This window comes from Dasypus novemcinctus, chromosome 5 (assembly GCF_030445035.2).
Source record: "Dasypus novemcinctus isolate mDasNov1 chromosome 5, mDasNov1.1.hap2, whole genome shotgun sequence".
Classification (NCBI taxonomy): domain Eukaryota; kingdom Metazoa; phylum Chordata; class Mammalia; order Cingulata; family Dasypodidae; genus Dasypus; species Dasypus novemcinctus.
Genome location: NC_080677.1, coordinates 8735533 through 8760469, shown reverse-complemented (window position 1 = coordinate 8760469; position 24937 = coordinate 8735533). Strand labels below are relative to the sequence as shown.

Genomic DNA, 24937 nt, shown 5'->3' with positions numbered 1-24937 from the left:
AAAAAATTCAAATAAATGAAATAATAAATGAAAAGGGAAACCTTACTACTAATCCCACAGAAATAAGGGTGATCATAAGAGGATACTATGAACAATTTTATGCTAAAAAACTAGATAAGGTAGATGAAATGGAAAAATTCCTAAGAATGTACAAACAACCTACACTGACACTAGGAGAAATAGAAGTCCTCAACAAGCCAATCACAAGTAAAGAAATTGAAACAGTTGTCAAAGAGCTCCCCAAAATGAAAAGACCAGGACCAGATGGTTTCATAGGTGAGTTCTACCAAGCAGTCAAAGAAGATTTAATACCAATCTTCCTCAAGCTCTTCCAAAAAATTCAACAAGAAGCTAGGCTACCAAACACATTCTATGAAGCCGATATCACCCTAATACCAAAGCCAGAATAGATATTACAAAAATAGAAAATTACAGACCCATTTCTCTAATTAATACAGATGCAAAAATCCTCAATAAAACACTTGCCAATCAAATCCAAGAACACATTAAAAGAATTATCCATCATGATCAAGTGGGCTTTATACCAGGCATGCAAGGCTGATTCAACACAAGAAAATCAATCAGCATAATACACCACATTAATAAATCAAAGAAGAAAAATCACGTGATCTTATCAACACAGAAAAGGCATTTGATCAAATACAGCATCCTTTCTTGATAAAAATACTACATAAATAGAAATTGAAGGAAATTTTCTCAACATGATAAAGGTCATATGTGAAAACCCCACAGGTAATATTGTACTCAATGGTGAAACACTAAAAGCTTTCCCACTGAGATCAGGGACAAGGCAAGGATGCCCAATGCCATGACTGTGGTTCAATATAGTGCTAGAGGTTCTAGCTAGAGCAGCCATCCTGAAAAATCTACAACAAAGCTGCTAGAGCTAATAAATGATTTCAGTAGAGTGTCAGGATACAAGATCAATATGCAAAAATCAGTGGTGTTTCTATACACTAATAATGCACAATCTGAGGAGGAAGTCAGGAAAAAAATTCCATTTACAATAGCAACTAAAAGAATCCAATATTTAGGAATAAACTTAAACAAGGATGCAAATCACTTGTGTTCAGAAAACTATAATGAATTGCTAAAAGAAATGAAAAAAGACCTAAACAATTGCAAGAACATTCCATGCTCATGAATTGGAAAACTAAATATCATTAAGATGTCAATTCTACCCAAATTGATATACAGACTCAATGCAATCCCAATAAAAATTCCACCAGCATTTTTTAAGCAAATGGAAAACTTAATTATCAAATTTATCTGGAAGGGTAAGAGGCCCCAAATAGCCAGAAACATCTTAAAAAGGAAAAGTGAAGTTGGAGGACTCTCACTTCCAGACATTAAATCAAATCATATTACCTAGCTACAGTGGTGAAAACACTATGGTATTGGCATAAAGATAGATGCATAGGCCAATGGAACTGAATTGATGGTTCAGAAACAGACCCTCACATCTATGGCCAAGTGATTTTTGACAAGCCTGTCAAGCCCTCCCAGTTGGGACAGAACAGTTTATTCAATAAATGGTGCTGGGAGAACTGGATATCCATAGCCAAAAGAAAGAAAGAACACCCCTACCTCACACCTTAAATAAAAATTAATTCAAAATGGATCAAAGACCTAAATATAAAAGGAAGCACTATAAAGCTTCTAGAAGAAAATATGGGGAATCATCTTCAAGACCTGGTGGTAGGTGGTGGATTCTTAAACCCTATACCAAAAGCATGAGTAATAAAAGAAAACATGGATAAATGGGACCTCCTCAAACTTAAATATTTCTGTGATTCAAAGGACTTCATCAAGAAGGTGAAAAGGCAGCCCAGCCAATGGGAGAAGATATTTGGAAACCACTTATCTGATAAGGGTTTGATTTCCATTCTATATAAAGAGAGCATACAACTCAACAATAATAGAGCAAGCAATCCAATTTAAAAATGGACAAAAGATTTAAATAGACATATATCCGAAGAGGAAATAAAATGGCCAAAAAGCACATGAAAAAATGTTCCAAATCACTAGCTATTAGGGAAGTTCAAATTAAAACAACAACAAGATCTCATCTAACGCCACATAGAATAGCCATTATTAGAAAAACAGAAAGCAAAAAGTGGTGGAGAGGACATGGAGAAATAGGAACACTCCTTCACTGTTGGTGGGAGTGTGAAATGGTACAACCTCTGTGGAAGACAGTTTGGCGGTTTCTCAGGAAGCTAAATATATAACTGCCATATGATCCAGCAATTCTTCTACTAGTAATATATCCAGAAGAACTAAAAACTATGACACGAACAGACATCTGCACACCAATGTTCATAGTGGCATTGTTTACAATTGCCGAAAGATGGAAACAACCCAAGTGTCCATCCACCAATGAATGGATAAACAAAATATGGTATATACATATGATGGAATACTATGCTGCAATAAGAAGAAATGAAATTGGGACATATGTGATAACATGGATGGGTCTTGAAGACATTATACTAAGCAAAGTAAGCCAGACAAAAAAGGACAAATACTCCATGGTCTCATTAATGTGCACTAAATACAAATAATAAACACATGGAATTAAAACCTAGAGTATACGTTATAAGAAGATAAGAGAAAGGTTGAGAAGAACTATGGATGCTTACGGTTCATAGAAGTTTTAATTAACTTGACTGTAAAAGTGTGGAGAATAGAGCTGATAGTAACACATTATAGTGAGTAACAACTGGTGTACAAATAGGATTGTGACTGAAAAAGTCTGGGGAAGTAAATGTCAATAGAAAGAAAGTTAAAGAATAATCGAGGGACTGAATAACCCAGAGAATTGTGGTTAAGCATTCTGTTAGCTAGAGCAGATGTACATCACTATTGCAGGGTGATGAGAATATGGAGAAACCTGGGAAAACTACAATTGGTGTGGCCTATAGCCTGTGGCTAACAGCAATACTATAATATTCTTGCATTAATGTCAAGCTGTACTGTGTTGATAATGGAGGTGTATGGAAAAAGTGTGCCAAATGTGTGCTATGGGCCATGATTGGTGATAATAGTCTGATGATATTATCTCATAGTCTGTAACAAATGTTCCACCAGGGTGTGGAGGTGTATGAGAAATCTACACATCTGTATGATTGTTTTGCAAGTTCACAATATCTGTAACAAAAATACACTAAAAAAAATAGTATGGGTTGGGGGAAAAATACACCAAATGTAAGATAAGGGCTATAGTTGGTAGTAATACTTTGACAATGATCTAGCATAGTTTGTAACAAATGTTTTACACCAATGCAAAGAGTTGGTGGAGGGGTGAGGTATGAGACCCCTGTATGATGTTATGTATGTTTATTTTGTAAGTTTGCAATCTTTACTATGCACTTATTGTTTATGTGTGTTCAAGTATGAATGATATACTTCAATAAAAATTTTTTAAAATCTAAAAAAGTAAAAAAAAAAAAAAACTATCAAGACCACCATAATTTTTTTCCTATGTGTCAGGCAATTCTGAAAGAAAGACATTATTATTGATTAATTTCATGGGAGGAAACTGAAGATCTGGGGAAAAATCATTTGTTTGAGTTCACCATTCACCAGCTAGGATATAGAATAAGTAAGATTCAAACCTAGTTTGCTAAATCTAAAGTTGGTGCACTTTAAACTCCATTAAGTTTGAAATCCATTTACTAGATTAGAAGTCATGGTGTAAGAAGCTCTGGCACTTCCTAAAGGAAGAAGAAACCTTTAAAATGAGTTTAATGTGGAGGAAAGTGTTGGTCCTCAGGAAAGCAGATGCCTATGAATTCAAATCTAGCAAATGAAGTTATCTAACGGATCAGGCTATATGACATACAAATCTGAGTTCTACACAATGGAGGGTGGTTGCAACATAAGAAAAACATTTAAGAACTATTTATCTAAAAAAAAATTGTAATGCATTTGAGAGGAGAAACATGTTTTGTGACACCTAAAATAGATGATGTTTCTGAGAGGGCAGGAGATTCCCATTTTGGCCCATCACACACTGCTGGAACACTCCAAGGATTTTGCTCCTATTGCATGCTGTTAGTTGACTTTCTATTTTGCCCATTCTTTTTTGCTAAAGAACCTTGACTTAGTAAGAGCTGGTAATGGGCTCAGCCCCCAGGCAGTAAACCACGGTTGGTTTAGACTGACTGTGACCAGTGCTGGCAGTCCTGTTCCTCTCAGCCAGATGCTTGATTTTACAGCTTTCTTGACAGTCATTTGTGCTGTTTTACAATATCCTGGGTTCTTCTCATTCCAGACACCTGGTCTGATTGCACGTGCCTACCTCCTTGAATATTTATATGCATGGCCATACGATTTGCTTCATCCATGACTTGTGAGCAACGTTGGGTCCTCACTTCAGTTCTGGGTGAAAGTCTCTAATGCCTGAAGTGAGAGCCACCAGTCCACTTCCCTTTTTCTGTGGCAACTGATATCATTCTAAATGGTAGAGGATCCATTGCCCTGGGTACTTGAGGGAGAATACAATAGAATAGAGATCCTGAAAAACTCAGATTGACAAAACAGCAACAAGTAGAAACAAACTTTTCTGTTTCTAAGACACTAAGTTTTAGGACTGGGTATCTCACCAGTTCCTACTCTGTATTAATTTACTCAGTTGGTCCCATCCCTTATGTCTTCTTTCTGATTTCAAATTGGCATGATGTTTGAAGATGGTGCAGCCATATTCACAAGCAACCAACAAGCTAAGGTAAGAAACCAACAAGCTAAGGTTGGTAGATGGAAAGATAGAAATAGAAATATCCTTGTTGACATGATTGAGCTTCTGAACCCATTCCAACTGTTGCCTACCACTTGAAAAAAACAATACTACCTCTATGGTGCCCAGCAGATGGTGGCAGTTTCCATGGGAAATTGTGGGGTGAAAGATTTGGTATTATTGTATTTACTGTGTGTGAACCATTTCTGGGTGACTTTATAGGTTGGAGAAATCTGAGGAAACTAATTCCAATGAATTATTACAACTTCTCTATCATTTTTTTCACATGATAAAAATTGTAGATTAGGTTGATAATAATATGTTAACATCACTGAGAACAACTGTGTTTCTGTCTAGTTCTTGTATATAGGTATGATTTATACATATTGAAAACGTATTGTTTGGGGCATAAGGTTAATGACTGTTATAACAGTGTTAATACTTTATCAAGACATGATATTATTCTTCATACCATTAAACAATTTTTCCTTAGATTGTCTCAAAATAATCACCATGTCTACTATTTCCCTTATTTGTTCTTCTGTATCTTTGTTATATTTTATGTGTATGTTTTCAGTCATTTTATTTTAAGTATTTTTCTAATAGTACTTTGTGGGATTTATTTAAATCCAATTTAAATTCTTCAAACTTTTATGCATAGGATTTATATGACAAAATGGGCAAATTGATCACATTTTTTGGGAACCAACCCTCTCACAAAAGACAAGTAAATAAAGTGCATTAAATATATTTTTAAATCTTATAAAAAACATCAGAGATTTAAAAGGCATTGGGTATGTGTAAAATTCTGCTTTCAGGCAAGGTGAAGGTGACATAACAGGAAGGAGATTTACCTCTTGCCTGAAGCAACCCAACAACTTGACAAAGCATATAGATTTTTTTTCCAAAACATTGAACAATAAAAGATAGCAAATTGCAAGAGATAAGAATAAAACAAGTGAGTCCATGATTGCCCCAGATTAATACATTGGAGCATAACTTCATATAGCCAAATGAAATGAAATTAGAGTTCCTGAGGAGAGGACAGAAATGTGGAGCTAGAAAAAATAATGAATAATTAAAAGGCAACATCTTTCCAATTTTGATGGAAACTATGAATCTATAGGTCCAAGAAGCTCAATGAACTCAAGCACAAGAAATTTGAAGAAAACTAAACCAAGGAACATCATAAGCATATTGCTCAAAATCAGAGATAAAGAGAAAATCACGGACTTGGCCCAGTGTTTAGGGCGTCCATCTACCACATTGGAGGTCCGCGGTTCAAACCCCGGCCCTCCTTGACCCATGTGGAGCTGGCCCATGCACAGTGCTGATGCGCACAAGGAGTGGCGTGCCACACAGGGGTGTCCCCGCGTAGGGGAGCCCCATGCACAAGGAGTGTGCCCCATAAGGAGAGCTGCCCAGCGTGAAAGAAAGTGCAGCCTGCCGAAGAATGGCACTGCACACATGGAGAGCTGACACAGCAAGATGACACAGCAAAAAGACACAGATTCCCATGCCTCTGACATCAACAGAAGCGGACAAAGAACACGCAGCAAATAGACACAAAGAACAGACAACTGGGGCTGGGGGGGCAGGGGGAGGGAAGAGAAATAAATAAAACAAATAAATCTTTAAAAATAAAATAAAGTACCTGAAAAAAAACAAAGAAAAACCTGTCAACCTGGAATTCTATACCCAGTGAAGATATTTTTCAAAAACAAAGGGTAAATAAAATCTTTTTCATACACACAAAAGCAGAAATAATTCATTTCCAGCAGACATATACAGCAAGAAATGTCAAATGAAGTCCAAGCAGAAGGAAAATTCTATCAGATGGAAATATGGATCCACACAGTGGAAATTCAACAGGAGGGACTTTTGCCCAACTCATTATTTGAGACAAACATTTACCCTGATACCAAAACCAAAGATATTACAAGAAAAGCAACTAGAAGTCAAAATGCTTCCTGAATATAGATGCAAAAATTATAACAATTTTTTAGGAAATTGAATCCAACAATATATAGTATATAAAGTAAGTGGTGTTTGTCTCAGGAATGGAAAAATTAGATTACCTTTGGAAAAGCAATGTAATTTATCATTATTAGATCACTTAAAAATAAAAAGCTTATGTTCATCTCAATAGATACTAAAAAAGCATTTTATAAAATCTAGCATCCTTTCCTTAGTTCTCAACAACCTAGGAATAGAAGGAATCTTTCTCAACCTACTAGAGGACATCTACAAATGAACTACCACTAACTTCCTTGATAATAGATATTGATCATATGATCTATACTGTTACCACTTCAAAATACATTCAAAGCCCTAGCCAGTGCAATAGGCAAGAAAATGAAATATTCATTCATGTAGGAAAAGGAAAAAATATAACTGTTTTCTTATTAACAGATGATATGATTGTCAGTATAGAAAATTTGATGGAACATACAAAAAAGCTATCAGAACTAAAAGCTTTTTGTCTGAAGTTATGTCTTAGTTTTCCAGCTTCTCTCCATGGTTTTTTCTTATTCTGGTTTCTAGTTTATCTTTTTAAGACCTCCAGTAATCTTGATTAAGTACCACCCTCATGCAGTTAGGACACACCTTAGTTTAAAATAACATCTTCAAGAGATCTTATAAATACTTATATCAGAAAAGCAGAAAAGTGTAAAATCAATCAATAAATTGACCAATTTTCAAAGAAAAAAGAATACAAGAATAACTTTTAAAATATGAAGGAATAAACAATAATAAAACAGCAAAGTCATTAAAATAGAAACCAAAGGAGAACTTCTGGGAATGACAGTTGGCAGAGCTCAACTCCCTCCCCTCACAAATATAATGGAGGACTGGTGAAAAGCTGCCTGAGGCTTAAATACACATTTCTCCAAGAAATACAAATGGCCAAAAGCACATGAAAAAAAATGTTCACTGCCACTAGCTATCGGAGAAATGCATATCAAAATGACAATGAGATATCATCTCACACTGCATAGATGGGCCATTATTAAAGAAAGCCAAAAACAGTAAGTGTTGGAGAGGATGTGGAGAAATAGGAACATTCCTTCACTGTTGGTGGGATTGTAAAATGGTGCAGGTTCTGTGGAAGAGAGTGTGGTGGTTCCTCAGGAAGCTAATCATAGAACTGCCATATGATCCAGCAATTCCTCTACTAAGAATATATCCAGCAGAATTGAAAACAGACATCTGTGCACTGATGTTCATAGCAGCATTATTCACAACTGCCAAAAGATGGAAACAAACCAAGTGTCCATCAACCAATGAACAGATAAATAAAAAGTGGTATATACAATACGATGGAATACTATCCTGCAGTAAAAAGAGATGAAATTGGTACGCAACATGAATGAATCTTGAAGGCATTATTCTAAGTGAAAAATGCATGGTCTCACTAATATGAACTAAATATGAAGAATAAAAACATGGAGCTAAAACCTAGAGAATAGATTATTAGGAGATAAGAGGAGGGCTGAGAGGGGTACTGATGCCTAATGTATATAGAAGTTTTAATTAATTTGACTGTAAATGTGTGGGAGTGGATAGAGTTGATGGTAGCACATTATATTGAGTAACAGCTGGTTTATAAATAGTAATGTAACAGAGAAGGGTAGTCTAGGGCTGTAAATGTCAATTGAAAGAAAGCTAGAAAATTATCTAGGACTGAATAACAGAGAATCCAGAGGTGCATGAGAATTGTGATTAATAGTACAAATGCAGGAATGTCCTTCTGTGAACTAGAACAGGGCGGTGGGAATGTGGAGAAGCATGAGAAAAATACAATTAATATAGTCTATGGACCACAGGTAACGGCAGTGCTGTAATATTCTTACATCAATACCAAGGATGTACCATATTAAAAATAGGAGGACATGGGAAAAAATATACCAAATGTACACTATGGACCATAGTTAGTGGTAATAGTCTGATGATATTATCTCATAATCTGTAACAAATGTTCCACAATGGTGTGGTGTGGTGGTGAATGAATGTATGGGAATTCTACACAAGTGCGTGATTCTTTTGTAAGTTCACAACTTCTGTAATACAACTATATATTTTTTTAAGTGCTTGCTGGGGAAGAAGGACTGTGGTTAACAGTCAAATACAGACTGTTCTCTCATGCATGATAACAAATGTACTATAATAATACATAGTGTTAATAATAGGGGTGTATGGAAAAAAATATACCAAGTGTACACTATGGACCACAGACAGTGGTAATAGTCTGATCATGTTCTTTCATAATTTGTTAAAAGGTTCCACAACTAGGTGTTTGTGGGAGAGGGGGTGATGTATGGGAGTTTTGCACATTATGCATGATTGTTTTGTAAACTCACAAATTTTCTAATTTTAAAAAGTGCTTGCTGTGTGGGGAAAAAAGTGCTGTCTGAGGGAGCTGCTTTGGGTATGTGCAGATCAGAATAGTGCTGTGCATCATCCATGAAGGAGAGAGACAGAGAGATGAAGAGGCCGAAGTGAAGGCCAAGAGTTACTAGCCCCTGTGGCCAGGAAAGGCACACCCACCCTCAAGGCAAACAGACTGGGTAAAACCACGGCTCACTGTAACCAACTGAAAGGGGAATGGACATCTTCCTCCTGGGAGAAGGCAGGTGCAGCAGAGGGCAAAGCAATTTCTCTTTGGTAAGTCTGGCCAACAGCATCCTTTTTTAATCTCAGCTCTTATCAAACCAGAATCACCAGCAAATGGAGGTTGAGAGAGACACCTTTGTGGAAAGGTTCACCAAAGAGCACCATCTTCTGGCAGGCCAGGAAATTGCAAGAAGGAAAAAGGTTTTTGGAGTTTATCGTGTCCAGGCATTCTTAGATCTGGTCAGTGCTCCATTAGTGGATCCCTGGCCTTCTTTGATAATTTAAGCTGGACATTCTTAAAGATTTAGAATAAGTTGAGCCAAAAATCAAAAAAGAACCATAAAACAAAACCACTTGGCAAGAGAGAGAAATTGACCATCAGAGTAAATTCACCAACATAATCAGATGCCTAGACATCAGCAAAAAAATTACAAACCATGCTAAGAAATAGGATTGTGTGGTACAGCCAATGAACAAGCCAAAAATCCCAAATCAATTAAAGGAATTGAAGGAAAATATGGCTAAAGAGATAAAGGATATTAAGAAGACACTGGGTGAGCATAAAGAATAATTTGAAAGACTGCAAAGAAAAGTAGCGTAGCTTAAGGGAATGAAAGGCATAATGGATGAGATTAAAAATACCTTAGTGGCTTTCTTTTTATCTTTGCAGCAGTATTGTGAATCTTCCCTGGTGTCTGCAGTGCACTGGGATTGCACTGCCAAATGCTGTGGTGGCTCAATTCTCCCAGTGCCTAGTTGATTTTCAGGCATGGTTAATTTCCAGAATTTGGCCATCTGTTGAGTCTTCAAATCCAGTGGGTCCAGCAACATCAAGTGACCATGAATTTGATTCATCAGCCTACACGCTGGTTCATGATTTTGATGATGAATGGAAATTAGAAGAATAAATGATGGAAGGAGAAACAAACTTCAGTTCTGAAATAGAGAATCTTGCAAGGGAAGGTGACATGCCACTTCATGAACTTCTCAGCCTTTATGGTTATGGGGTACTGTCTGACCACCTGAAGAAGATGAAGAGGAGGAGGAAGGTGAAGAAGACAAAGAAGCTGATAATGATGACAACAGTGGCTGTAGTGAGGAAAATAAGTAAGAGAATATAAAGGATTCATCAGGTCAAGAGGATGAAACTCAATCTTCCAATGATGATTCATCACAATTGCTTCTCCAGATCCAAGGAAACAATCTGCACATGTCATTGTACACATTTTGATACAAACAGGGAAATAAAAGAAGAATCTGAAAACCAAGATTATATTTCATCATAAGACTGGTAAAAGGAAATTATGGTGGGGTCTTTGTTTCAAGTAGAGATTCTAGTTGGCATTTTTGGATATAAAGAAAATTTTAAAGTATATGAAAATGATGATCAGCTCTTGTGGGATTCTGAATATTTAATGGAAGACAAAGTGATTGCATTTCTTAAGGATGCATCTAGAAAAAGAGGTAATGAGAAAGGTATAAAAGTAATTCCTGAAGGATCTCGCATAACAGACAATGAACAAGCTTTATGTCATTTGGTTAAATGTAATTTTGACACAGAAGAACCATTGAGAAGATTAAGATTTAATGTAAAACAGCTGGAGAGGAATTATCTCTGGACAGAGGAAGAGAGTAGAAATTTTGAACAAGGATTGAAAGCCTATGGCAAGGATTTTCATCTGACTCAGGCTAATAAAGTCTGAACAAGGTCAGTTGATGAATGTATAGCATTCTAAACATGTGGGAAAAAAATCTGAACATTATGATTTCTTTGCTCAGCAAATGCAGTTTGGAAAAAAGAAATATAATCTTCATCCTGGTGTAACAGATTACACAGGTCATCTCCTAAATGAGAGTGAAAGTGCTGCTTCTAGTCATGCACCTTCCCCTCCTCCAACGTCCTCAAACAGTAGTATTAGCCAGCCTGAGAAAGGAGGCGCTATAAGCAACAGCAATCAAAGTGGGGTGTCATCTAATGGACAAGGTGAAATATTGAGCAAAAAAGAAGCAAAAGTTGAAGGGTTGCACATTAATGGACCAACAAGTAGAAATAAGAATCCACTTCACACAGATATGGACACTAACAGTTATGAAACAGAGAACTTTACCACTGACCCAAAACTTGCCCATGTGGCTGCAAGAAGTGAAAATGATTTTGATGAAAAAAGTGAGACACCTGCCAAAAGGCAAAAGGTAGAAAGCAATGGAAAAGAAAGTCCATGTTCTGAATTTTTCCAAGAAGCTAACTCACATGGAAAATTTGAAGAACTTGAGAACATAAATGACTAAATTCTAGACCTATTTTGTTTTCTTTGAAGTAAATTCTAATGTGACTAAAATGTTCAGCGTTGATGGATTACTTTAAAATTTGATTTTCTCAAGCAGTTCATTAAAATTTGAAAATTTGAATTGAGTCAACTTTAGGAGGTAAGACTTCATAATTCTGCATTATGCAGATTGTTTATAACTGTCAAAGATACTTCTACAGATATAACAAATAGTTTAGCAAATTTGGTTGAACTAAAGAAGTATTGGTACCTTTGAGTTTGATGAGTTAATCATATTATAAAATTTCACTACAAGGTACTTAATGCTTAGTTTGATGGAGGAGAAGAAAAAAACAAGTTCAAATTTCTGTTTATTGCTTATTTTTTGCTTTCTTGAAATGCCTTATCTTTTTAACAGACAGGTTTCTCTCCATACAAATTGAATATTATTATTAAAGAAACACTTAAGAATCCTGAAAGTTATGTTAGCATGATTTTTATAGAGAGAGAGAAGTTTAAAAATAAACCAAGTCAGATTTGTTTGTGTAAAATTGTTGACATCAACTACATCTTTCCTTATTCTTATCTGGTCTTTAGAATACAGTCTGTATTTTTCCAGATGCTTTGTAGACTTTTGAAAAAATTTTACACTACATGTGTTTTAACTGAGCTATTCTTTCTTAATATGAAAACTTATATGATTTTCTTAATTTTTCCATTCGGTAAACTTTTTATGAGGGGTATTAATATTCTGTGTCTGTCAGCTTTCATTTTATTTTGGAAAGGTTTTTCTAATGAAATTTTAAGTGTGTAGTAACTAAGTCATGTATCTTATCCAGCTGATAAAAGCATTCTTAAAGGATCATGAAAGTTTGTTTTTTCAAATTTCTACTTTAAGACAAATAGCTTGAAAATGAAATTAAGCATGATACTTAAATTGCACCATGTGTTTTGCATTTGTTGTTATTTTTGAAGAAAGACAAGAGTTCCGTGTTGGCTTAAGTGCTTAACTGCATTGTGCTGACTAGACTACTGTTCAGTTATTTGTACATGCCTTAGAAAATTTCCCATTTTTACATTAAACAGAGGGGGAAAGGCCAATGATATTTATGTGGCACATGGAAGGAGTAACTATTGGCAGGCAATAGTATTGAGTTTATATGGAGAAAGTGACGAAGTTAAAAGTTGTTAAACTTTTCCAGTTACAAGCCTGTTTTTCAGATTTGTCTATTTCCAAAATGAAACTCTCAAGTCCATTAGTACAGATTTAAAACAATTAATATACACAGTAATCATTGCTCTGTGTGATGACAAATAGAATTACCTATTTATGTAGACTTATGAGAGTGTTATTTTATTTTTAGTGCAAAATTCTTGTTAAAAATATAGTTTTATACAGCTGATAGGCCAACCTATATCTAAACTTTTCAAAAAGATTATAACTATTCTTTTTATCATACAGGCATACCCCCAAATGCTTCTATTGATTGGTTTTCAGCCATCACTTCAAGAACCAAAGGCTTTTCTTTTTATTTGAGATAACAGAACCAGGGATTGAACCCAGGACCTTGTATGTGGGAAGCTGGTGCTCAACTACTGAGCCACATGGGCTTCCCTGAATAGGTTTTTTTTTTCATTTGTTTGCTTGGTTGTGTGTGTGTGTGTGTGTGTTTAAGGGGGTACCAGGGACCAAACCTGGGACCTCTCATAGGCATAGCCAGCATTCAACCACTTGAAACACATCTGCTTCCCCAATGCATTTTCTTTTTTTTTAAAGAAATAGCTAATTTTTTTTTTAAGATTTATTTTATTTATCCGACCCCCCCCCCCTTGCCGCTTGCTTGCTGTCTGCTCTCTGTATCCACTTGCTGCATGTTCTTACAGAAGATTTTCTTGTCTCTCTTGTTGGGTCATCTTGCTGTGCCAGCTCTCGGCAGGCATGGGCCATCAACTCTCCGCAGGCATGGGCCAGCCTGCCTTCACAAGGAGGCCCTGGGAAGTGAACCCAGGGCCTCCCATATGGTAAACAGGAGCCCAATCAGTTGAGCTACATCCACTCCCCCACCACACACAATGCCTTTTTAAAATAAATCATCTGTAGTCTGTTTCTAATGGCTTAGCTGTTCAGTGAAATTTAGTAGAGGATTGCACTGAGTAATTATGATTTAGGCCTTCTCCCCATGAGGTATTACTGTTAACATATGTTCAAACTACTTCCCTTCACCAATGTGAACAACTTTTTCCCCCAATGTTACAAGCCACTTCACAACACTTGGTTTCATGTGATGTATAGTCACTGTTATTAATACATAGCCAAGAAAATAAAAGTTTTGGGTGGAAGTGTTGATAATGCTGAATATTTTGTTGTTCTGTGTTGTTTTACCTATATTATATATTTATCCAAAGTAGCATTAGCTTTAGCACATGGTCGTAATCCATTTTCTAAATCAGATTTTATCAAATGAAGTCCAAAACCTTCTAGTTCTTTGTCAAAAATACCTATAGAAATGTTTCAAAAGAGTGGTGGTGCTATGCTTTTTAAATTGTTATAACATTAGAGATGCCATTTTCACCTTTTCAAAAAGATGCATTTTGTTTGCAGGTTTATGAAATTCTTCCAAACTAATACGCAACAATGTTTTGAGTAAATTTCTCAAGCATGTTTGCAAATAGGGCACATGCATACAGGTTCGAGAATTTTACTTTTCTCAACCTTATCTTTTTAAAGTATGCCTAATGAAAGACATTCCACTATAATACATAATGCTCAGCTTTTTGTGAAGGAATATTTAATTGTATTTAGTTTTTATACAGGTATTTCACACAGTACTTTGTTCTTCATAACATAACCACTATAACTTGATAAATCATTATACTACTTCTAAAATTATAGTAATATCATTAATTTAATTTGCTAATATTTAGCACATTTCAGAACACTTGACAATTTGTATTGGGAAAGGAAGTTTTGTTAATAGTTTCATAGTCTCTCCCACCTCACCTCCAGCAAAGCACTATCATTTTCATTTGGAATGGTATTATGTTTCATGTGTTTTCAAATAGAGTTCAGACTATGCAACTCAATTCTTAAATAATACTTCAAATATTTAAGTAGGCCTTTAAAATTATGAATTAGGTGATTTTTAAATTTATTCATAGTAATTTTGCACCAAAAAATAATACCCTTCTCCCATTCCCTGTTTGTCTTTCTGAATATGTTTATCAAAATATTTAATATTTTTATTAAAATATTTTATACATGAAAGATACATTAGAGACATAAAACAGCAGATTTGAAAGGTGAAGGACAGAATTAGTGAATTGGAGGACAGAGCATCTCACTTGGAGAAGAAAGGAGAATAGAAAAAGAAAGGAATGGAAAAATGGAACAGGGTCTCAGGGAATTGCATGATAATGTGAAATGCACAAACATATGTGTTATAGGTGTCCAAGAAGGAGAAGATAATGAAAATGGAAAGAAAAAATATTTGAGGAAATAATGACTGTAAATTTCCAAACCCTTATGAAAGACAATATCCAAAGACAATGCAAACAAAATAAACCCAAATAGACCTACTCTGAGACACCTACTATTCAAAATGTCAAATGCCAGAGATAAAGAGAAGATTCTGAAAATACCAAGAGAAAAGCTATGCACCACAAACAAGGGAAGCTCAATAAGATTAAGTGCTAATCTCTCATCAGAAATCATGGAGGCAAGAAGGCATTGGTATGATGTATTTAAGTTTCTGAAAGAGTAAAACTGCCAGCCAAGAATTCTCTATCCAGCAAAATTATCCTTCCAAAATGAGGGTTAGTTTAAAGTTTTCACAAACAAAATCTACGAGAGTTTTTACCAAAAGAGTATGTTTATAAGAGATACTAAAGGAGTTCTACAGCCTGAAAAGAAAAGACAAGGATGAGAAAATTGGAGAAGAGAGTAGAAATGAAGATGATTAGTAATGGAGACTTAAAGGGTAAAAAAACAGGCCATAGTAAGATATGAAAACAGAAAGCCGAAGGATAAAACAGATGATATAATACCTTTACAGTAATAGCATTGAAGGTCAATGGCTCAAACTCCCAAACCAAAAGACATAGACTGACAGAATGAATTTTAAAACCATGAGCCATCTATATGCTGTCTATGAGAGACTCACCTGAAATTCAGGTACACAATCAGGCTGAAAGTAAAAGTTTGGAAAAAGATATTTCACACAAATAGTAAGAAAAAATGATCTGGAGAAGTGATACTAATACAAACAAAGAGATTCTAAATTCAAAATTGTTATAACAAATATAGAAAAGTTATATAATAATAAAAGGACCAATTCACCAAGAAGAAATAATCATAAACATTTATGCACCTAACCTGGATGCTCCAAGGTGCATCTGAAAATGGATCAAGGATCTAAAAATAAAAGATAGAACCATAAAATTCCCGAATAAAATGGAGAGAAACAACTTAAAGAAATTGTGGTAGGCAATGGTTTCTTAAACCTTACACCCAAAACATGGGCAACAAAGGAAAAATAATAAAATTGTACCTCCACAAAATTAAATACTTTTTTGCTTCAAATTATTGATACTTTGTTAAGAAGATGAAAAGGCAGCCTACTCATTGGGGGAAAACTTTCAGAAACCACATATCTGATAAGGGTTTGATCTCCATGTTATAAAAAGATATACAATTCAATGATAAAAAGACAAGCAACCCAATTTAAAAATGGATAAAAGACTTGAACAGAAATTTTTCCAACGAAGAAATGTAAGTGTCCAAAAAGCACATGAAAAGATGGTTAACATCACTAGCTATTGGGGAAGTGCAAGTCAAAACTACAGTATCATTCCATGCCTTACAGAATGGTCATTATTAAAAGGCATAAAACTGTAAGTGCTAGAGAGGATGTAGTGAAATGGGAACACTCCTTCACTGTTGAAAGGAGTGTAAAATGGTGCCTTATCTGTGAAGGACTATTTGACAGTTCCTCTGGAAGCTAAATATGGAGCTGCTTTATGATCCAGCAATCATCCTACTAGGACTATACTCAGAAGAACTGAAAGGACATGAACAGACATTTCATACCAGTGTTCAGAGCAGTATTATGCACACTTACTAAAAGATGAAAACAACCCATCCATCAACTGATGAATGGATAGACAAAATGTAGACTATACATATGATGGAATACTTACTATTCAGTGTAAGAAGAAATGAAGTTGGGATGCATATTGACAACATGGATGAACCTTGAGGATATTACGTTGCTTGAAATGAGCCGGTCACAAAGGGACAAATATTGTATGTTCTCACCAATATGAACTAAATACAATGAGTATATTCTTGGAGTTAAACTCTAACATGTAAGTTACTAGGAGAGAGAATGTGGTTTGAGAAGGAGGAGCTGATTCTGAATGTATGCCAAATGTTTAATAACAGGGATTGTAAAGATGGTTACAGTTGATGGTCACACATTACAGTAAGTTTAATCAATAGTGCTGATTTAAAAATATGATTGTGGCTGAAAAGGATAGTACAGGGAGGTTAATGTCAATAGAAAGAAAGCTGGAGGATAATCTAGGGACTGTATTATGTAACGGTTTTGGTAGTGCATGATGGTTGTGGTTAGTAGCACAAATAGAAGAATGTTCTTCTATTATAAGGTGTTATGAATATGGAGATATGAGAAGTGGATTTGGCTCAATGGATAGAGCTTCCGCCTACCACATGGGAGGTCCAGGGTTCCAACCCAGGGCCTCCTGATCCATGTGATGAGCTGGCCCATGCACAGTGCTGATGCACACAAGGAGTGCCATGCCACACAGGGGTATCCCCCACATAGGGGAGCCCCACGTGCAAGGAGTGCACCCCTATGGAGAGCCACCCTGCTTGGAAAAAGTGCAGCCTGCCCAGGAGTGGTACTGCACACATGGAGAGCTGATGCAGCAAGATGACACAACAAAAAGAGACACAGATTCACAGTGCTGCTGACAAAAATGCAAGCAAACACAGAAGAACACACAGCGAATGGACACAGAGAGCAGACACCTGGGGGGGGGGGGCGGGGTGGCAAAGGAGAGAAATAAATAAAAAATAAATCATTAAAAAAAAGAATATGGAGATAAATGAGAAAAATACAACTAACGTATAGACTATAGTTAACAGTAATATTGTAGTACTTTACAACAATGGCAAAAAAGATACTATATCAATGCTAAGAGCCAGTAAAAGGGGATTTTAAGGGGGTATGGAATTTTTTCCTTTTGGAGAAATGAATACTTTCTGAATTGCACTGAGCTGATGACAGCACAATTCCATGATAAAACTGAGAGTCACTGAGCATACACTTTGGATGGACTGTACAAGTCAATATAACACGGTGAACCCAGTGGTGAAAGATGGGCTCAGGTTAGCAGTAAAATATGAGAATGTTCTTTCATGAACTATAGCAAATATCCAATACTAATATATGGTGTTAATAATAGGATGGTTTGGGGGAAAAAACACCAAATATAAGCTGTGGACTGTAGATAACTGTATTATGAAGATGTTCTTTCATTCATTACAACAAATGTGTCACAATTATATAAGTTGGGGGAGGGGGTGATGTATGGGAATTCTGTATAGTACACATAATTGTTTTAACTCACAACTTCTCAAATTTACAAAAGTGCATGTAAAAAAAACCTGTCTCTTCCTCTTCCTGCATTTCCTCCTCTTCTTTATCTCTCACTCACCCTTTTATCTCTCTCAGTCAAGGGGAAGTTAAAGGGCCAATACTTAGCAACAACTGTGAATCCCATTTGAGTTGCAAATCCATTTATCCTCACTTCAACTCACCCCCTCCACCCAAAACTCTGACAGGAAAGAACAGATACCAGGCGCTTTACATTACTCCGTTAAAATACACCCTCGCACAGACATTATAAACATCCACATAGGATTTCCCTAAGAGTGTACAAAGGAACCTTCACCTGGACCTTTTCTCTCCTGCCGTCTACAGGCAAAAGGCAGTCTACACCAATCAAGAGGCCAATGGCTTTCAGAAAACCATGCAATGTAATGACTAATTTTTGCCACAATATTGACAAACAACTAAATTAGCCCAATGGCATACAACAATAGCCTGCTAGTTTTGCTCACAGTGTACAGGTCAGCTGAGCACTTCCGATGGTCCAGGCAGGCTTTGAAAGATGGGGGCTGACTGGAGATTAGCTATGCAGCATTGCTGATTCTATGCAGCTTTGCTAGGCTCTCACACAGGTCTGGGCTCAGGATAATTGGCAAAAGCAGACAACAGTAGAGAACACAGTGTGTGTAGCCTCTTGATGCCTAAGCTCAGAACTCTATAGCCTCACTACCTCTCCTACTATTGTTCAGATTTAAGATGTGTGGAAACACTCCACCTCTTGGTCAAGGGCTGTAAAGTCACACTGCAACCAAGGTGGATGCAAGAAAGGTTACAGAACAAAAGTAATTTTGGCAATCAATCAATCACGCCAGGAAACATACCTGGGCTAGTCTACTGAGGATAAGAGTGGAACAGATGAGTCATTGCCATGGAGACCATACTAGCTGGACCAACCACCAGGCATGTGTGTGATCTGCAGCTAAGGAGAGAAGAGCTTCCGTGCCCAGTGCAGACTCAATCAGCAGAACCACCAGACATGTGGCCAATATGTAGCTTGCTAAAACACACAGCAAGGGATTAGATTCAGGGCAGAAATATGTATCTTTTGCTTGTTAATCAAATTCTCCTACCTCTAAACTATGCATGTGATCCTTAGTAATGAAAAGTGTTCCTCAAATCTTATTACAAAGGGAAAAATCCAGAACAATGCTTAAGGTATTTCATAATTTATACTGGGTATTTATTTAAAGCGTATAAATATTTGAGAAAGATGACCTTGTCATGTGTACAGATTGTCACACAAATTAGCATCATTGTCCCTAGCATGTCCCCATCAGCCACATATACTGGTAGTGAATGTTAAAAAAAAAAATCTATTTTTAGGTGTCAAGAATTTTACTAGCTTCTGGTTTTATGTACAGCAATAAAAGTTCTTTTCAACACTGTTTTAGTTTACCAAAGACTTATTTAGGGTAAAAGCTTACAGTTTCTAACCAAAGGCACTCCTGACGAGGCTGACATCCTCCCATGTGATGAAGCAAGATGGCACCCAATCTCTCCCCAGGGCCCTGCCTTCCTTTTCAAGCTCACCATCTCCTGGAGCCCAGCTTTGGGTTCCATGGCTCATCTCTTCAGTCTTAAGCTGCTCCACAGTCCCAGGGCCCTCAGGGGCCTCTGTGCTCTGCTGATTTCTGGGGCTTTTCTCAGCTTCTCAGGACTTCCTATCTTCCTGCAGTCCTCTCTCTCACAAACAGGATCAAAATGGCAGCTTCCTTTCTCTGTGTGTCTCTCCTCTCTGTATCCTCAGTTTATACAAAACCCAGCAAGAGGGCAGAAACCCAACCTGTGTCTTGCCTTACTGACATAGTCCAATCAAAATTGATCTAATCAAGGTCCCTTAATAGAATCTAATGCAATCAAAGGGTTTCACAGCCACAGCAATGAATTGGTTAAAAAACATAATCTTTTTTATCTTCACCAAATTCAAATTGTCACAAACATACACCACAAAAATGTCAAAATTTTTTCCATTACCAAAACATGTACATACAAGCACTTGTGAAAAACGGAGTTAAAATGTGTAAAGTATATCATTAATATTTGTAAAATATATGAAGCCATGAATGCTACTAAAAAGAATTATATTTTCCTTTGTAAGAGACCAACATGATTCATCCAGAGTTTAAAATAAATACGATTTTACAGAACTACTTTTTTATAATAATTAAAGTCTATGTCTGAGAAAAACTAGTGGAGTACCCTTCCATTGTGAAAACAATATGATTTTATAGTTTTAGCATTTACAGAGTGCTTAAGAACCATCCTATTATTACCTGCCCACTCTACACCACTATTTTGTCATTGAACCATTTGAGGCCTACACAGCTAAGACATCATAGGATTCCAGCATTTTCTACTTTGTCTCAAAGAATTTCATTACAAAAAAGTATAGATATAAAATTAGTAGCTCACTGACAGGTCATCTGGTGAGTCTTTTTCATTTTGTAATCAAAAAGAGAATTAGGGAAGCAGATGTAGCTCTAGTGGTTGAGTGCCCACTTTCCATGTACAAGGTCCTAGGTTCAATCCTGGTACTTCCTAAAAATGAAGCAAACAAATAAAAAACTCTCATAGGGGAGCAGATATAGCTCAATGGTTGAGCATCTGCTTCCCATGTATGAAGTCCTAGGTTCAATCCCCAGTACCTCAAAAAAAAAAAAGAATTAACTTGTCCAATATGAAGATCAAATGTCTAGGAGTGAACAGATGTTAAGCCAGGTGTCCCAAGGTTACATCACTGCTTTCCCCCATTTTATTACACTGAGCCTTTAAAAAATACTTTTTAAAAAATTTCTGAGTATAATTTTGTTTCACATGCTATGACATATTTTCCTGAAAGAGGAAAAACAACTTCAAGCTCAATATTAAAGTTAGGAAAACATGAATTTGAAGTAGTAAAGTAACATGGCATCTGCTGCCCCAGATTCTGTCCTTTAGCTGTACACACATATTAACACATACACATGATATCTGGGTACTTGAACTACAGAGCAGCTAAAAGAAGCAGTTGGCAATATCCCAAATACTACATATCCCCAATTCACTTTAGAATAACAGCAAATTTCTTTGAGTTCTGCAATTTTTTAAAGTATTTGAGTGAGAATTATGTTTTACCTTTAATCATTTTGAAAGTTATGCATTTGATACAGTTAACCTAAGACTGTAATTTTTACGGATGAGATTGATTATGCTAAGAAGAAAGTAAATTTGACATATAGATTTCTTTGAAAGGAAAGCAATTGCTTGGTAAAGTCCTATTATCAAGGTATAATTTCCACACAGTAAAATCCACTCTTTTGGTATGCAATTCTATGAATTTTGATAAATACATACAGTCACATCAAATCAAGGTATAGAGCATTTTCATCAACTCAAAAGTTGCTCTTTTATCATCAAGGCCCAGCTCCCAACCCAGCCACTAGCAACCACTCATCGATTTTCCCTCCAAATACTCTTTCCTTTTCCAGAATTGCATAGAAATGGAATCTCACCATATACAGTTTTTTGAGTTGAGCTTCTTTCATAATCATAATTTATTTAGATTCATCCATGTTCCTTTTCATTACTGAGTAGCATTCTATTATATGGATGACCAACATTTTCTTTCTCCATTTATCCATTTTAGAACATTTGCATACATTTTCTAGTTTTGAGTGATTATGGATAAAACTGATATAAACATTCACGTATAGGTTTTGTGTGTATATAAGTTTACATTTCTCTTGGAAAATTTCTACAGGTATTATGGTTGGATTGTATGGTAAGTATATGTTTAATTTTAGAAGAAATTTCTATACTTTTTTCCAAAGTGGCTGTACAATTTTGCTGCCCCACCAGCAATGTATGAGGGTTCCAGTTGCTCTACACCATGTCAGCACTTGATATTGTCAGTTTTGTAAATTATTATTATTATTCTTTTAATTTTGCCATTCTAATAAGCATGTTGTGGCATGTCATTTTGTTCTTTTTACTGTGATTTATTTATGATTTGTTAAGTTTTTTTAATTTGAGAAGTTGTTAGTTAATAAAATAATCATGCATTCTGTACAGGATTCCTATACATCACCCACAACAAACACCTTACATGGTTGTGACACATTTGATACAAATGATAAAAGAACACCATTATATTACATACATAATATTATGTAATATTGCATAATAATATAACATAGCTTATATTTGGCATTTTTTCCCACAAATCATCCCATTATTAACACCACATATTAGTATTGGATAATTGTTATAGTTTATGAAAGGACATTCTCATATTTCTACTGTTAACCACAGCCCATCATTCACCATGGAGTTCACTGTGTGTGTGGTCCCCTGCCTTATACAATCCATCCAAAGTGTACACTCAGTGGCTCTATTTCATCACAGAGTTGTGCTGTCATCAGTTTAGTACATTTCAGAATATTTTCTTTATGCCAAAGGAAAAATCCCATACCTCTTCTAAACCACCCCCTCCATTATTGACCCTTAGCATTGCAATTTTGATTTGTCACATACACAATCATGGTAAGCAGGGGGAATATAAATGTTCAGTGAAATTTACATCAGGGATGGACAAGAATTTTCCCTTCAGGAATTTAGAAACCCTATTAGGTTTCGTAAAATGGTTAACAAAATAAAACTCAGAAGATCAAAGTGCAAAAATGACATCCAAATTTTCTCTCGTCTAGAGAATACATGTGTCCTGGCATTTTGCTCTGTTCTTCTATTGTCTAAAGATAATTCTGTACTGTCTGCTGATGACAACTCAGACACACTCATTATAGAGATGGTGTGGGAGGCCCAGGGCCCCCCCAAGTCCTGAGCATGTAGCCACCTCCATGGCCTAGACATAAGTTAAAGGTTAATAACCCTTTCCAGAGGAGAGGTAATGCATAGGTGGTATCATAAGCTATAATCTTCCCAAAGCAGTAAATGTCCTTGGTAAATGTCCTTTCTACGAGCGTAATGAAAACATCACCAGACCCCAAGTGTACTCTCCATGGATCCTAGCAAAAACTCTGCTCTCATATCCTATGGAATACCTTTGTTCTGAAACCCCTTATATCCCCCCTCATTTTCCCATCCCTTTACAAAGCACTAGCTTCATTCTCAGATCAGTTTCCATTAGAGAGTCTGTCCTGTTCGTAAGTCCCAATAAAGCTTATGACTGATTCAGCACCAGGTGTGTTCTTTGGTCTCATGGCTGCACCAACGCATGCCCTTCCAGAGTTGGGTTACAACAATTGATTAGCCGTGAGCCAGGAGATAAAGGACCACAAGCAGTAGTGGGCATGAGCTCAAGCAAAGGAGACTCCACGGGAGAGATCCCAGATTGGCCTAAAATGCCCAGGTTGAGGAGTAATGACTGCTATCCTGGATGAGCAGAAACCACTGAGAGAATATGGGGATGCCCTAAAAACCCAGGCAGGTATAACGGCTCTGCTACAGCAGGCAGCAGAGCAGCTGCACTTTAATAAGGGAAAGGGAGACTGCCAGATAGTGGTGGCTATAGCATGGCCCCTGTTAGGAGCCTTGCAGGTGGCTGCAAAGGCAGAACAGGTGGCTAAGTCCTCTGTATGCTGCTTATAAGAAAAGTTAACCCTAGAAAGGGATATGCATCCAGCACAGGCAGAGATGAAAGAGTTATCAACCCATCACCTGCACTGAGTTCATCAGTTAGAAACCCTGGCTTGCAGATATGCTCAAGCTGGGGGCTGTAGGCTGTCTGGAGGATATTAACCACCCCCAGGTGGGACCCTGAGACAGGGGAACCTATGGACCCCTCCTCAGATGAGCAGAAAGAGGAGGAATGGGAGGTGGAAAAAGAAGAGGAGCCCCCTAGGATGTGCCCCATAATACAACACAAGAGGGATTAGTTCAGCCGCTGGAAAGGCAGGAAAACTTGGCAATTAATGTTACTAATAAAATAGTTTAGTTGCTTAATTAATAAATGAAAGTGCTCAATGTGTTTTGAAGTAAAACTTACTAGAAACTGTAACTAAGAGTTAAGGTCATGATATAGATGCCTTTATATTATAAAACAGGAAAAGGATAATATCTGAAATTGCTGTAACTGAGTAGTTTAGCCTAGACCTACAGTTGGGATGGTAATCTTAGACTGATTTACCTTTGTTTATGGTTGCCTCAGGTCTAACCTTAACCTTTTGTATGCTTGCTACAGTAATGGTAATTCTAAACTGAACTTAACTTTTGCTTATGGTTATTTCAGGACTGTCCTCACCTTTGCAATGGTTAACTATTCTGTTCTCCCCTGTTGGTATCCACAGCAATTTCTGTTCCCCATGGCTTGGGGAAAGGCAACTTTGAGACACCCCTGACTCCCCTCCTTCCACTGGTGTTAATAGCCCTGCTTTCTCTCACGACTCTCTAGGTGTGGACTCCAATTTACCTACTCCAAGCCAGAGTCCAGAGGGACCCCATGAACTTTGAGGAGATGGCTGCTTGGTGGACTCCTTGGCCCTCAGGTTTGGACATCCACTCTTTCAGTCCAGCAGTTACCAGAGTCCTGTTATCTGCATGGATGGGGAGTGGAGGGCCTCCCACCCCAAGCATCAGGAACCCTAAAAGCAGCAGGTCATGAGAGAAAC

At 36.7% G+C, this 24937-nt stretch overlaps 1 pseudogene; it reads left to right on the top strand.

The window, feature by feature from the left end:
• The first annotated feature begins 5357 nt into the window (after positions 1 to 5357).
• LOC101445907 (mesoderm induction early response protein 1 pseudogene) lies at positions 5358 to 11662 on the top strand (annotated as a pseudogene).
• The last annotated feature ends 13275 nt before the right edge of the window (positions 11663 to 24937 follow it).